Below are 14,155 nucleotides of genomic sequence, written 5' to 3'. Positions count from 1 at the left end.
ATGAAATGTGATGAAGAATTACCCACTGATGGAATTAAACAGGGACAGATTGGAGATGAAAATAAAAATCTCCAGCTGGCTGTGAGAGTTCCCCGAATTAAAGCCAAGAAATTTGGAAAAACCAAAACCTAAACTAATTGATGACATTAATTATTTCAGATTTTAGTTGAAAAAGAGGTTAAAAAAGTGAAAAAATGTTCCAATTCACCTGTAAACAATCACTACGTCTCAAATAAAGATGGCATTAGCTTCAATTTCTAAATAATGGATTGAAAACTTGTTCTCACCACAAGTTTTCCTTTTTTTTACTTTTTATTTAGAGTTTAATTAAACAAACCAAACCAAGAATCTAAGAAAAAACTAAAATTATAACCACTTATCAAACAAGAGGCTGTTACAACAAGCCTTAAATGAACATGGCCTGTGTTTATATCGAAAAGGACAAAGAGGGGGGGGGGGGCGAGTCGGTCCCCTCCAGTCGTCTTCTGATCTATTTCCAAAGCTTACATAGCGGTTTTTTGATTATGATTATGCCGTTTTTAGCCAACATCCCAAAAAAACTTTGGTCCTTTTCTAGGACATAGTTCATTAGAAATTCCCCTGCATGCCTGTGCATAACAACCCCGCCCACCTTCCCCCTCTTGTTACCAAGAGCTCTGTTTATACGTCCTTCCCCACTAGCTTACAGCCCCCCCAACCACAGCCTAACACCAAGCAGCAACATCAGATCTATCCAGGTACAGTTTGGATCCAGATTCCGGCTCAGACCAGGAGAACAAAGACCTTCATGGATCTATATGTCTGCATCAGGATGGGGCGGAGCAGGGAGCTGGTGGCTCCGCCCAGCGTATTTTCTGCATCACAAATATGATCTTTTTCTAACAGCGCTTTTTCATCTGCTCCTGATTCACAACAATTCACATAAAGAAATACTGAGAAATGCAATTTTAGGCTACATTTGTTAGCTTCTTTATCTATTGTCGTATTTGGGTACATGTCCACTGGCAGACATATGTTTGTAAGTTATTGGTCAAAACCCAATCCAATTTCATTTACTCCCCATCCATCTCTTGTTAAATAATCTACTTTCATAGGAGTGGGGGGGGGGGGCGCTCAGTTTTTTCCATTACGTTTAATGGTAGATAGAATTTTTCTTTGTTAGCTAAAATTAGAGCAGTGGAAATTGAATATTGTTGTTTCTTATCCTCACATAGACATCAGCTTCTAATGTCTTTGTTTACTTTCATGGTGAAAGTCTGTTCTCCTATGGATGAATACCAATACTGTAGACGTAATAAGGTAAACTTTCTTGTACATATTCTTTAGCTCCAGGCGTAGAAATGTGAGCTCTACTGAAACCTCACTAAGCTCAACTGATGACACTCCCATATTTTAAAGAGAAAAACATGAATGAGACCAAAAAGTGATTTTTTTTTTCATTGATCTTTTAAAGTCAGATTGATCAACCGCCCTGCTCCTCCTCCTCCTCTTGGTGAACAAAACCACTTTTCCAGCCCTCAGTTGTTCTGGACCATATTTTCCTGAAGGTCGGGGTTCACTCCCGATGACGACAGTAGACTGTTAAGCCTCTGAAGCACATAGCTTTAGTGTCACATGGCAGATGTTACAGTCTTAGCAAGCTGTTAGATGCCAGACAAATCATTTCCATTGTCTCTGCGTCTGCTGTAATTGCCCTTCCGTCTCAAGTTGGTATCAGTGGGAAGGACATGAGGAATTTTCCGGATATGTGCATCAATCTGGTCCGTCTCAGTGTGGTTTGTTCATTAGAAACAGTTGGCAGTCAGATGTCAGCATCCATGTCCTTCTCCCCTTAAATCCATGTATTTCAGCGATGTCTCCTCATTATATTCTCAGTCCTAACAAACCTCCGAAGAGCTGGCTTGTCAGAGAGCTGACCTCAATTTTCAGGGGTGTTCTGTTGTTTTTCCGCTTCTGTGAGTAAAGCCTGCTGAGACGTCACTGTGACATCGGGCGACAGATAAATCTGAGTTGATGAGTCCCTGCGAAGATGTCTGCCGCGCGGTGTGTAGGAAAAACAACTCCAGCTTAATTAGTTCCAGAAAATGTTGTGAATGAGACCGACATTAATCCAGAAACTTCCAGAAGTGGCATTGTGAGTGATCCTGCTCCAACTAAAGTCACTTCCTGACTTAACGGACCAGAATCCCCTGAAGTTTCATTTCCTTTTGTCTAAAAACCCTGCAGTTTTCCATGACAGTAGCTACGGCAGACAACAACTGCCAAAATAAACTTATACTTAATAGACCAAGTGGAGCTTACTTAAAAAAAGAAGGAAAAATATAAACATGATGTCATAAACAAGAGAGTTTTATGATCAATGGTACAATAACATAATTAAACCATATTTAGGGGTGTGTGGAAGCTAAAAGCAAACAACTCTTTCAAAAACTTGTGTGGGAATAGACGATAGAGCCTCAGTATGCATGTGCACTAGTGATGGTAAACTCACATCTTTTTACTGACTCTGGTTTTAATGAGTCGCTCACCAAAGTGAATGGTGTCACTGACTTCATACAATTCAGTCTGGACATCCTCCGTTCAGCTGATCTTTGACCATTTCTGAGCTGAAATGAATCTTTGATTAGAAGTGCTGCTATTAGACCTGCGCGGTCAATCAAAAATTGATCGTCATCACGATAGCCTGTGCATATCGCAAAAGACGGCATTAACTGCAATAAATGGCCAACTCAAATGTTTACACACTACTAAAACAATCTCACGGCAGCCTGAAATATTTACTGAATCAAATACAGCCTGTTACTCATTTGACTCGTCATTGACCAATCACATACAACCCCTCGCGAGTCATACTGCCATGGTATATCGCAGATGGCAGGTTTTCCTCATGTCACGCAGACCCATGGCTGCTATGCAGAGAAACAGAGCAGAAGATAATGATGCTCATCTCAAGGGAGAGGAAGTTTGGTTGTGTAATGACCCCACCCACTGCAGCACCCGTAGAGGGAGGATGGCATTATGGATACACGAGGGGCCCAAATCCAGGCCTCGAGGGCCGGACCCCTGCTGTTTTCCAGAAACCCTGCCTTATCTGCTGTCCATTACCTGGATCAGGTGCGTTTAGCCAAGGAGTTTCATTGGCAGGTTGGTTGGAAAACATGAAGGGCACCAGCCCTCAAGGCCTGGATTTGGGGACCCCTGATGGAGATAAATGTTTGGTTTTGTGTTGTTGTCATGTGCACCACAAGTTAGTGGATTGCTCACAGGGACAACATCACACATGTCACTTGTGTGCTTGTTCACAAAAAGACCAACTCTCTGAGGATATTCTTTGTACCTCCTGTACTACTGGCAGCTCAGGAACGTGGGGTATATAGGACCCCAGTCAGCTCAGCATTATACATAGCTAGCTAGTATAGCTGAGTTCTGTTCCATTAAGTCCATCTATCCAGCCACAGCAGCCGCTACAGAATCGTAGCATAGAAAAATGTCAGATTTGGCTAGAGACCGACCATGACGTGGTCCAAAGGTCCTGGAACTGAAACCTTTTTTCTCCATCATCGGGCAGAACGTTGCCTTGATGACATGTATCCCATAAAGGGCGACAACACGTCAAAACTCGTTTGGATCAAACCGGATCCTTATGGAGCTCCTCATTCGCTGGGCAGCACGTCGGCCCCCACATTAGCCCACCTGGGTATCTTCCACTTTGTTTCAGGTCATCTGCATCACCCACAGGTGGTTGGATCAATCGGAAGTGTTTAATTACTGTTGTGACAAATGGCAGAGGCGTTTAACAGCGTTTTCTGAGCAAATGATTTCTGCGATTGCAGCAGCAAGTGTGCCATGATTCACATTGACAAGCTATGAATTATTTAGTTGCCAGAGCTGCCTGATGCCCTCAAGCCCTGCTTCTCTTTGTAGACGAGAGCCCAGCAGGGAGAAAAGGGGAGGGGAGGGGGCACAAGAGGCATTTTAGTACATGCCACCCACGACGGTCAGGCTGACGAACATTCAGGTTGGTTCTAGAGTTGTCAGGGGGCAAAAACAGTGAAATTGCACATTTCATAAACAGAAATTCTTGCATGTAAAACCGTTTACATGAGCTCCTCCACACGGTCAGGAGAAGACTGGTTTCCATTTAACTGCACATGTCAGACTCACTATTCCAATAAAACCAGAAAAGACTAGAGCAGTGTAAACAAAACCATAACAGAAACTAATTTAATCAAACCAGTACTCTGACATTTCTGCACATTTTAGTCATTTTGTTGACTTTTTGTTTTTAGCATTAAACTTTTCATCATCCGAGTTCTTTTGACATTAAAAATTGTTAAAGTAGCCAAAAGTGCTCATGAATTTAAGAGTGTTTGTAAGTTGAATTCAGATTGACATCACCAAAATAAAAAAGAGCCTCTAAAACATCAGATCCTTGCTACATCCATGTGTGTTAAATCAATGCTGTGCTTCCAATCGTTTCTATTGGTTGCTCTGTGGGCCAATCACAAGTTGATGCCGGGCCGCGTGGACCACAACAAAACAAAACAACGTTCAGGTGGCCCCCACCTCCACCTCCAGACACCCCACCCCCACCCCCAATCTGATTATTTACCATCTAATCCAGTTCTAGCATCTTCTGACTGTTGGTTTCATTTACATTTCATGTTGCTGCTCATTTGAATATTGATAAAGCTGGTTTTAATTGTGATGGCACATTTCCATGTAAATGAGTCTTTTGAATGAGGAGTTAGTTGCAGGTAGAATGAAGCAGATGAGTATTTCTCATGGGGGGCTTCTCCATATGGAACTTTATTTTTTATTCATGTGCATTATTAGCATTTAGAAGGTTAAGTTTTTGTTTGCCTGATGCTGGTGTGTGTTATACTGGAGATGGGAAAGCCATAATTAATGACTCATACATTACTAATACATGTCAGCTAATAGGCAGTAAATAGGATTTGCTTAATTGAACGTATTACCCAGAAGGCTACTGGGTTTTTGTGCTGTTTTAACAAGCAGAGCTCAGAGCTGAGGAAGCTAGGAGGACAAACACATCCGCCGCCTCAGACGGCGTTCCCGCTTCTACTCGTGTTTGCAACCACAAGACGAAGCGCACATGATGGGCTCACCTTTGGATCCCCAGCATTTTTCTGCCGCGTGGCCACGGGCTGTCACCCCCCCATCAGCACGCCGCTACCTCCTGACCTAATTATCACAAGTAATTAGTTGGAAAACACACCATCAGGATCCCAGGAAGACACTTCAAAATAACATCCTCAGCAGTTATTACCAGCTGTTACACCACAATGATGTCAATGTACGGCAAAAAAAAAACAACAAGAACATGATCCCCAGTTAGTAAAACAGGAAGATCATTAAGGGTTACCATAATTAATCAAACAAAAACAGTGTTGTCTGCTGTTTTTCACACATGTGTAATGCTTATCCTGTAGGGGGAGCTGTTCTCATGTTACTGAAGGAAGCCCTTTAAGTCCTATTTACTATTTAAAGTGTCTGTTGTTCACACAAACGCACTTAATCTATACGCAATAACCAGCCAATGCTGAAGGTTCAGAGCCATTTACTGAACCTTTCATTGAAAAACAGGCAGTTTGTGACGTCACATAGTCTGCAAAAGACTCTCAGCTGCAGGTTTGAGCTCAAACTATTTCATCAGCAAAACAGAATAAATACTTACCTATTTCAGAAGGTGAGTCCACAGAAGTTTAGAGTAGGAAGAAACCCAAATGGCGTCCAAAGTCAAAAAAGATGGCGGCGCCATGACCCGTCTGCTGGTTCACGTTCATTGGCACCAGTTAACAAGAAATCATAAAAAAATCTTTTAGCACTCTGTCAGCACTTCAGCTAAGACTGGTGACAGTGGTGTTCTGCTCCAGGCTGTGAGGAGGACACAGTTACGGTCCTCTAGCAGCTCAGCTGAGGTGGTTCAACAGCAAAAGATACATGTCATGCTAACATTTTGGAAGACTACAAAACTCCTCACTAAAGGACAAATTCCTCCTGAAATGTCTGAAAGAAATGCAGAAAAATGTTATCTAAAAATGTCCTTTGACTATTCATAAGTAAACAATCAGAAAACACAATTTCTTTCCCTGTACGATCAAGCTAGCGTATATCACTTCCGGTTTCACAAACGCACTACTTCCTGTAGCTCTTCATAATAAAATCTCCAAAAATACCTCGAAAGCAATTTGGAGTTTACTTGTTTTCGATTCTTATGTACATTAAGTTTTTATTTTAATATTTTTTAATCATAAATAAAACACAATTTTACCTTTTTTTACATAACAATTTGAATTATACAAACTCTTCTTCCGTATTAAGGCCCGTACACACCGGGACGAATATTCGCCAGGCGTTATTCGCCAGCGTTTTTCGCCACGTCTTTTGTGTTCACACCCAGGCGATTTTCGCTGCCGATGAGGCGAGTGAACATGCAAATTCATTCCCTGACATTAGATGGCGCTTAATGTAAACAGAAATACTCCTGTACACAAGGTGGCGCTGCGCAACTTTACGATTCTTAAAGTCGCTTTTCACTCAGAAGAAGAGAGCAAGTATTTACGCGCTTGTCAGAATCATACAAAGAAAACATGAATATTTCAAGCATCAGTAGCTCCAACTGGTACTTGGTTCGGGGATATTTTAGAATGTCCGTCATTATTTCTTCACAGCAGTGTAGACGCTACTTGGCGTCTATCTTCTTCGCTGGTATGTGTGCTCAGCAAGGCAGTTTTCTGTTTGAGCGCCCCCAAGTTGTGTTTTACTGTAACTTCAGAAGCTCCAGACACGTGTGCAAAAGCGCCATTCTCATTGGTCGAATAGATTTCGACGCGTCGGAAAAAAAAAACGAACCCGAGGCGTTTTTTTTTTTTGACGCTTTGGCGCTTGGCGTTTTTTCGCCTCGGTGTGCACACTCTCATTGGTGCCCTTTGTTTAGTCACGAGGCGTTAAACGTCGGCGAAAATCGCCGGCGAAATTCGTCCCGGTGTGAACAGGCCTTTAAACGGAGACATCCTACAAATTGCATCACTGCATTATTTTGTCACAAATTCACATCTGCCCTCCTGTGTTTTCAAAACTGAGTTTTTTGGGTATGAACAGTTTTTATAAAATAATCTTGAGTCTGAGATTAACAATTCACTTCACCTCAAATGCAGGAAGAATCTTACATGACAATCTTCTAATCAAGACAAAAACTGGACAGACCAGGTTAGATGGATGCATGGTGATGTAGTGAAGCACAGCAGACCTGCAGGTCATTTCTCCCACCTCAGTGGAGACAGGTTTGGTTTTTTTCCCCAGCAAGAACGATGTAAAGCTTTAAGTTAAGCCTGAGACTCCCCAGGTGAATGTGACAGACTGCAGCAGCAGCAACATTCAGACAGTGTCTGTGAACAAATCTATGCAGTGACCTGACTCCATCTAAACTATGAAATGGAAAAACCCAAAGCAGTGATGCTCACCACTCAGACAGTCAGGATGGATGGACATGGAGAGCAGAGGTAGTTTTTTCAGTAGGTATACATTTCATGTAAATGCCCTGCGATGGAGCAGGACACTGTCTGGGCTTTGCTGCACCTTTGCGCTGGAGCAGTGGGGATGCAGGATGCAGAGATGTTGTCATGTTAGCAGAATGAACAGCACTGAGCTGGGATGACGCCTCTCACATCAAATGAAAAAATCTCCTAAAGACAAGCAAAAAGAGGAAACTGAATGATCCTTCATCACAAATGAGCACGTTCCTGACAGCTTCACAGAAAAACGTCTTCACCTCCCACAAAAAGCTCTTTTTGTGATAATGTTGCAAAAAGCTAAGCTGTTGTTTTCATGATTCATATTCGTCTACAATGTCATTGGGGCTGGAGGGGTGAAGGTCCGGTTCTGGTTGAGAGTGCAGCTTTTCGCAAATCTCTTGGATGGATTTGATGTCAGAGGAGGAGTTCAAATGTTTTCTGGGAAGACTTCACAGATGGTTTTTCTTCCTCTTCGTCTCTGTCCACCTCCCTCCACAAACAAGCAACATACAAAGACTCACACAAGTGAAGCTTAATTGATTTTTCTGTTTCTCCTGATAAATCCACGTTCCGCTTCTCATGTCACCGGCTGAGGCCCCTGTCTTCTGGTTGGGTAAACTCCATTCATCACACACAGCCCACCCTGTCAACCCAACCCCCCCATCCTGAACTTCTTCAACCTCAAAATACTTTTCTGCACACAGACTTTGAAACAAGGGCGACCACACCGGGACATAATGACTTCACTTTTCCTCGGGGAGGATCCTTGCTAACAGTCCCAAACTGACACAGACTACCCTCTTTTGGTGGTGATAATGAGATTAGTTCAAACACAAACACACAAATAAGGAAGGAGGGACCTCTGATCGTTTGTCCCCTACCCCATCTCTGGCAGGAGGAACCAGGCTCTCTGCAACGGCGGCGTGTCCCGTGGGTGCTGGCTTCCTGGGCCCGGCGGCACTCTCTCCTCGCTGAAAAGTCTCGAAAGTTACGAGATGATCGATAAAAATCCCAATGACAAGTTTACTTTTGTATCCAGTAGTAAAGGTGCTTTTTATGAAAAATTCAAGATGGCGGCCTCTTCCCGAAGTCAAAGGTCAACTCGTTGTAGACTTAAGCCAGCAACATGTGCGTGGAATTTCATGAAAATCGCTAGAAAAAAAGTTCATTTTTCCAAATTGTATGAAAACGCATAAAAATCAATATTTACTGGGTAAACCTTTCCTTTGAGGGCTTTTTAAGGCTTTTTGTGTTTTCTGTGTCATCAATTTTGCGATAACAATTTGTACGATTCTGCTTGGATGTTGTGTGTGTATTTTTTCATGTCGTTTAGGGCTTTTGACGGCTTTTTTTGAATATTGAACCGTTTTGAGTGTTTGAGCCTCGTTGCGAAAACAATATGGTCCTTGCAGTCAGTGACTGCTGCTGCAGGCCACAAATATTCTAACAAAATGAGTAATATGCTGACCAAAACAAATGATTTATCAAAAAAATAAACATTATATGACAAATTAATGTGGCATATTTTGTACACTCACTAAAGTGTATAGATGATTTTTTTTTAAAACAAAAAAAAAGGGATTTTATTGCTAGAGGCCAGAAAACTGAAGTTATGTATAACCATGTCTGTTATTTTTAGTCCATTAGTTTGAAATGCTTGATTGTTTAGGTCCATGTAACATTGATGAGTAAGGAGAGTTGGTTGGGTTTCAAGGTTCTACTGACATTTTAAATCAGACTATTGCACCATGCAGCCAACCCCTTACACCATAAAACCCTACTAGCATCTGCATTTTCACAGGTTTCACAAGAAAAATTGTAATACATTGGAAAATATGCTGACCAAGATAAAGATTTATGATCAAAATTAGAACTATATATGAAAAATACTGTGGCATATTCGGGAACAAAGTAATCAGTTGCTAGAGGACAGAATGTTTGTTTGAGGGTGCCAGTTATTTTTGATTTATTAGTTTGAGATGCTTGATTGTTTAGATCCATTTAACAATGATGAGTAAGAAGAGTTTTCAAGGTTCTACTGAGATTTGAACTCAGACTACTGGATTCAGAGTCCAGAGTGCTAACCATTACACCATAGAACCTTATGTATACTCACATTTCACAGGTTAAAAATCCCAACGACGAGTTTTCATTAGATCTGGTACTAAACGTGCTTTTTTTTAAATTCAACATGGCGGCCTCTTCCAGAGGTCAAATAAAACAGATGAGAGCTGAAAGCCTCTCATGCTGGACATATTTTAAAAGTTTAGTCTATTTATTTTAGTCATTACCTTTTGAATTGATGCCATAATTTATTTGGTGTAATTACAAAATGGTCTGAACCGCTCTTAGTCTGGCTCGTCACCTAGGACCTGTCTGGCATGGGAGACCCTACCAGGGCCGTTGGTCCCAGACAGCTTAGGTCCTCAGATCACTCGAGCCCTCAAACCCCCCCACCACGATAAGGTGGCGGTTCACGGAGGGGAAAAATTTGGCCTCTTTTTTTGTAAAGGGGTTTGATCAGTCACTATAAAATATTCCCTGATGTGACTTTATGTGAATTTAAAGTTCTTTTCTTGGTTTGTAAATGTTTTTATGCTCTTGGGCCTTCATGTTTATCTGATATGATTTTAAAGTAGGAGCCCTCGCAGACCCTGAGGTCCTCTGGTACCGGCCTTTAAGTTTACCTAAAAGTAACGGCGAGGCCTCATTCAGTTTTTCTGGAGCTCGCCAGTGGAACAGCCTCCCAGCATGCCTCAGGATCACAGAAACTGTTTATGAGTTTAATGGAAGGCTCAAGACCTTTTTAATCTGCTTTTAGTTGAAATTCAGGAATTTATTTGAAATCTTAATTATGTATGTTCTCTTTTTACTCATTTGATATGTGTTTATGTATATAAGTTCATTTATATTTATATATATATATAAACATATTTTTCTTAAATTCATATTTACTGTTTAATATCTGTCTATTGAGGTTTATTTATGTATTTATTTGGTTATTGATCTATTTTAATTTATATTTGTAACTCCAGTGTTTTCCTCAGAGGGATCCTCCACATCAGTGACCGACCCTTCTCAGTGAACGGGGTCACTGCAGTCTGATCTCCCAGGTGGGGGTCACTGATGTGGACATGTACCCAAAATATTTTTTCCTCACTTCAGTAAATTTATTAAAATAAAATAAAATAAATAAAGGTAAAATAATAAAATAAAATGAAAATAAATAAATTGACCCCTTTACCCCTCTGCTGTGGATGCATCATTGACCCCCGGGGGGCCCGGCCAAGCGCCGAGCAACCGGCCACGGGCAAAACACCAGCCGAGGGCAGCCGACCCCAGAATCCCATGCCCCTCCCACAACCCACACCACAGTAGCCAGGCATCCAGCACGGCCACGGGCCGCTGTTCCCGGCCTGTCACCACCGCCCGCCCCTCATCCAGAAGGCGCCGACCCAGGAACCCTGCCTCAATGCTGGCCTTGTCCAAATGTCTGCTAACAATCTCAAACTAAAGTTTTCTTTTTGCCTCCAATCAGATTTTTTTGTATGAATTTAATTTGTAAATCTTGAACTAAATGATCAGTAGTTCTTGGTTGGGTGGGGGAAACTGAAGCACTCAGAGAAAAACCCACACGAGCACGCTAACGTGAGGCTGTAGCTGACCGTCACGTTAGCGTGTCGCCCTTTTTTATGTTTGGCCTCATCCAGAAGGTGAGGAAGAACAGCTAGCAGTTAAACAAAGTTATAATACTGTTGGTCTTGTCCAAATTTCTGCTTACAATCTCTAACTGAAGTTTTTTTTTTTCTTTTGCCTACAATCAATTTTTTGGGTGAATTTAATTTGTAAATCTTGAACTAAACAGTCAGTAGTTCTTGGTTGGGTGGGGGAAACTGAAGCACTCAGAGAAAAACCCACACGAGCACGCTAATGTGAGGCTGTAGCTGACCGTCATGTTAGCGTGTCGCCCTTTTTTTATGTTGGCCTAATTCTGGGGAAAAGTATAGAAAGGGGATGTTGGAGGAGTTTCAGTTAATTAGTGACTAATCCAAAAGGTGAGGAAGAACAGCTAGCAGTCAAACAAAGATACAATACTGTTGGTCTTGTCCAAATGTCTGCTAACAATCTCTAACTGAGGTTTTTTTTTGTGCCTCCAATCAGTTTTTTTGGGGCAAATTTAATTTGTAAATAATGAAATAACAGTCAGTAATTCTTGGTTGGGTGGGGGAAACTGAAGCACTCAGAGAAAAACCCACACGAGCACGCTAATGTGGCACTGACATTAGCGTGTCGCCCTTTTTTATGTCTGATAAAATGTAGGAGATAATGACTACCGTCCAGCTGCCCTCACTCCGGTTATAATGAAACGTTTGAGAGGATCATTTTAGAACATATCAAAGACAACATCCCCACAAACTTTGACAACCATCAGTTTAATTACCGGGCAGATAGATCTACAGAGGACGCCATTTCCACCACACTTCACACAGCCCTGACCCACCTGGAGCAGCCAAACTCCTACGTCAGGATGCTCTTTGTTTGGAACACCGTGATCCCCATAAACTGGTCCACAAACTCTCCAATCTGGGCCTCTCATCCACGCTCTGTTCATGGATTATGGACTTCCTGACCAACAGACCTCAGAATGTCAGCATGGGGGGCCTGACATCTGACACCATAATCCTGAGCACAGACACACCACAGGCCTTTGTGCTCAGTCCAGCATCTTCCCACTTTTCACACAGGATTGACCCCTCCCACCACCCCCCACCCCCGCTTTCTACCTCCCCCCAACTCTAATCCTACTCTAATGTCATCTCAGACTTCCCTCAGAATAACTCACCATTGAATGTGCAACAACACTGTTTCTATAATATGACATTTTATTTATTTTTTTTATTTTGGTTTTTATTCTTTTTATGTCTACTGAATTGCATTTTTTAAGGTAACACTTTTTAGATGTTTTTATTGATTAAATGAGGCCAAAAAGTTTTTTTGCTGGTTATGCATCAACCCAATACCAATGGCATTCTTTGTTCTGTCCTCGCAGGTTATTTTCCAGCTCTCTCTTCAGGTTTTCCAGTCTGGATTTTTCCTTTAATTTCTTCAGATAGTTTTCTTTCATGTTCTGGCGTTCAGTAACTTCCTGCTGTAAAGCTCCAGTTTGCTGTCGTAGAGTCTGAACCTGAACATCCAAATCACTCATTTTTTCCAGTATATCAGGACTTCCCCCCTTTTGGGTCCAATTCACCTCCTTCACAGCACAGATGTTTTCCTGCACGTCGACTAACTGAAGGACTTGGTTTTGCAGCTTTAGGACTTCATTGCCGAGCTCCAAGTTTGTCTTGGTCTGATTCTCTGTCTTTGTTTCTAGTTCCTCACATTCTGAAACCTCTTCTTTCAGATCTTGGATCATTTCTGTCAAATTGTTCTTTTCTTCTTTCAGCTCCTCAGTTTCCTGCTTCAGGTGATCCAAGTGTTCTTTTTGCTTTTTGTGTTTGAGAGTGAGGCCCTTGGTTTTGGCAAACTGCTGTCGTTTGGATAGAACCTCAGTTTCAAGCTCTCCCTTTTGCTTCTGTAGGTCACGGCTTTCTTCCAGAATTGTAGTCAATGTTTTCTTCATTTTGTCTGTTTCCTGGTGTTGGTCTTGGAGTTCATGAAGCTCCTGCTGGTAAGCTCTAGTTTGCCGCTGCAGAGTCTGAACCTGAACATTTAGATTTGTGATTTTGTCCTGTAGAACAGAACTTTCTTTTCTTGCATTCAGATTCGCCTCCTTCACAGCACGGATTCTTTCTTCCACATCGCCAAACTGCAGGACTTGGTCTTGCAGCTTTAAGACTTGATCGCTGAGCTCCAAGTTTCTCTTCATTCGACTGGCTGTTTTTGCTTTGACTTCCTCATATTGGGAATCTTCTTCTTTTAGACTTTGGATCATGTCTGTCAAGTTTTTCTTTTCTTTTTCCAGGTCTTCCGTCTCCTGTTCCAGTGAATCTAATTGTTCCTGGTTCAATTGGATTCCCAGCTCTTTGTCCCTCTGCTGCTGCCCCTTTTGTTTCTCCTGGAGAGCTTTAACTTGTTTCTCCAAGTTTCTGATCTCTTTCCTCAAAGTCTCATCTTCCTTCTTCACAGCTTGAAGCTTTTTCTCCACATGGCCTGAATCCTCGCGTTGCAGTTTTTCCACTTCCAGGATCAGATCTGTCTTGATTTGGTTCAAGGTGACGGTTTCTGCTTTAATTTCATAGTGTTCGGATTCCAACGTTTCTCGCTGTTTAAGAAGATCCATCAGTTTGTTTCTCTTCACTGTGAGATTTGTGGTTTCTTCTCTGAGAGAATCCATTTCATCCTTTAGACCCTTAAAGTAAGAAAGCAGCTGTCCTGCTTCGTCTTCCTGCAGTCTAAGTTGTGAAATCTCCTCCTCCAGTCTCTTCTTCTGCTGTTCTAGCAGGCATCTTTGTGCCATCATTTTGGGATAAATTTTCCTCATGTTCTCATGTTCATTTACTTGTTTCAGTAGCTCTTCACGGCATTGCCTAAGTGCAGCAGTTTCCTTGTCCAGAGTGTGGAACTGATCAAATCCATGTTTGTATATCTTTGCCATCTGTTCGTTGCGGTCCATT

General features: G+C 41.9%; 1 long non-coding RNA gene and 1 other non-coding gene across 10 annotated transcripts in view; both read right to left on the bottom strand.

Moving 5' to 3' along the window:
• The window catches only part of LOC105355707 (uncharacterized), a 38,645-nt gene extending 32,498 nt beyond the window's left edge, over positions 1-6,147 (bottom strand). For 8 of the 9 annotated variants that reach the window (XR_013647498.1, XR_013647499.1, XR_013647502.1 and 5 more), the window contains exons 1-2: positions 5,699-6,147; positions 5,130-5,205 (exon numbers count right to left, since the gene is read on the bottom strand). This is a non-coding gene — a long non-coding RNA (uncharacterized LOC105355707). The remainder of the gene's footprint in view (positions 1-5,129; positions 5,206-5,698) is intronic. The other variant, XR_013647503.1, reaches the window with a different exon arrangement.
• A 3,421-nt stretch (positions 6,148-9,568) lies between these two features.
• On the bottom strand, positions 9,569-9,640 carry trnaq-cug (transfer RNA glutamine (anticodon CUG)). The gene has a single exon. It is a non-coding gene; the product is annotated as a tRNA-Gln (tRNA).
• Between the last annotated feature and the right edge of the window lie 4,515 nt (positions 9,641-14,155).

The sequence above is a fragment of the Oryzias latipes genome, chromosome 14 (assembly GCF_053564925.1).
Source record: "Oryzias latipes strain Hd-rR chromosome 14, Olatipes_Hd-rR_3.1".
In the NCBI taxonomy this organism is placed as follows: Eukaryota; Metazoa; Chordata; class Actinopteri; order Beloniformes; family Adrianichthyidae; genus Oryzias; species Oryzias latipes.
The sequence above is the reverse complement of the archived record's forward strand: the minus strand, read 5'-3'. Positions and strand labels throughout refer to the sequence as shown.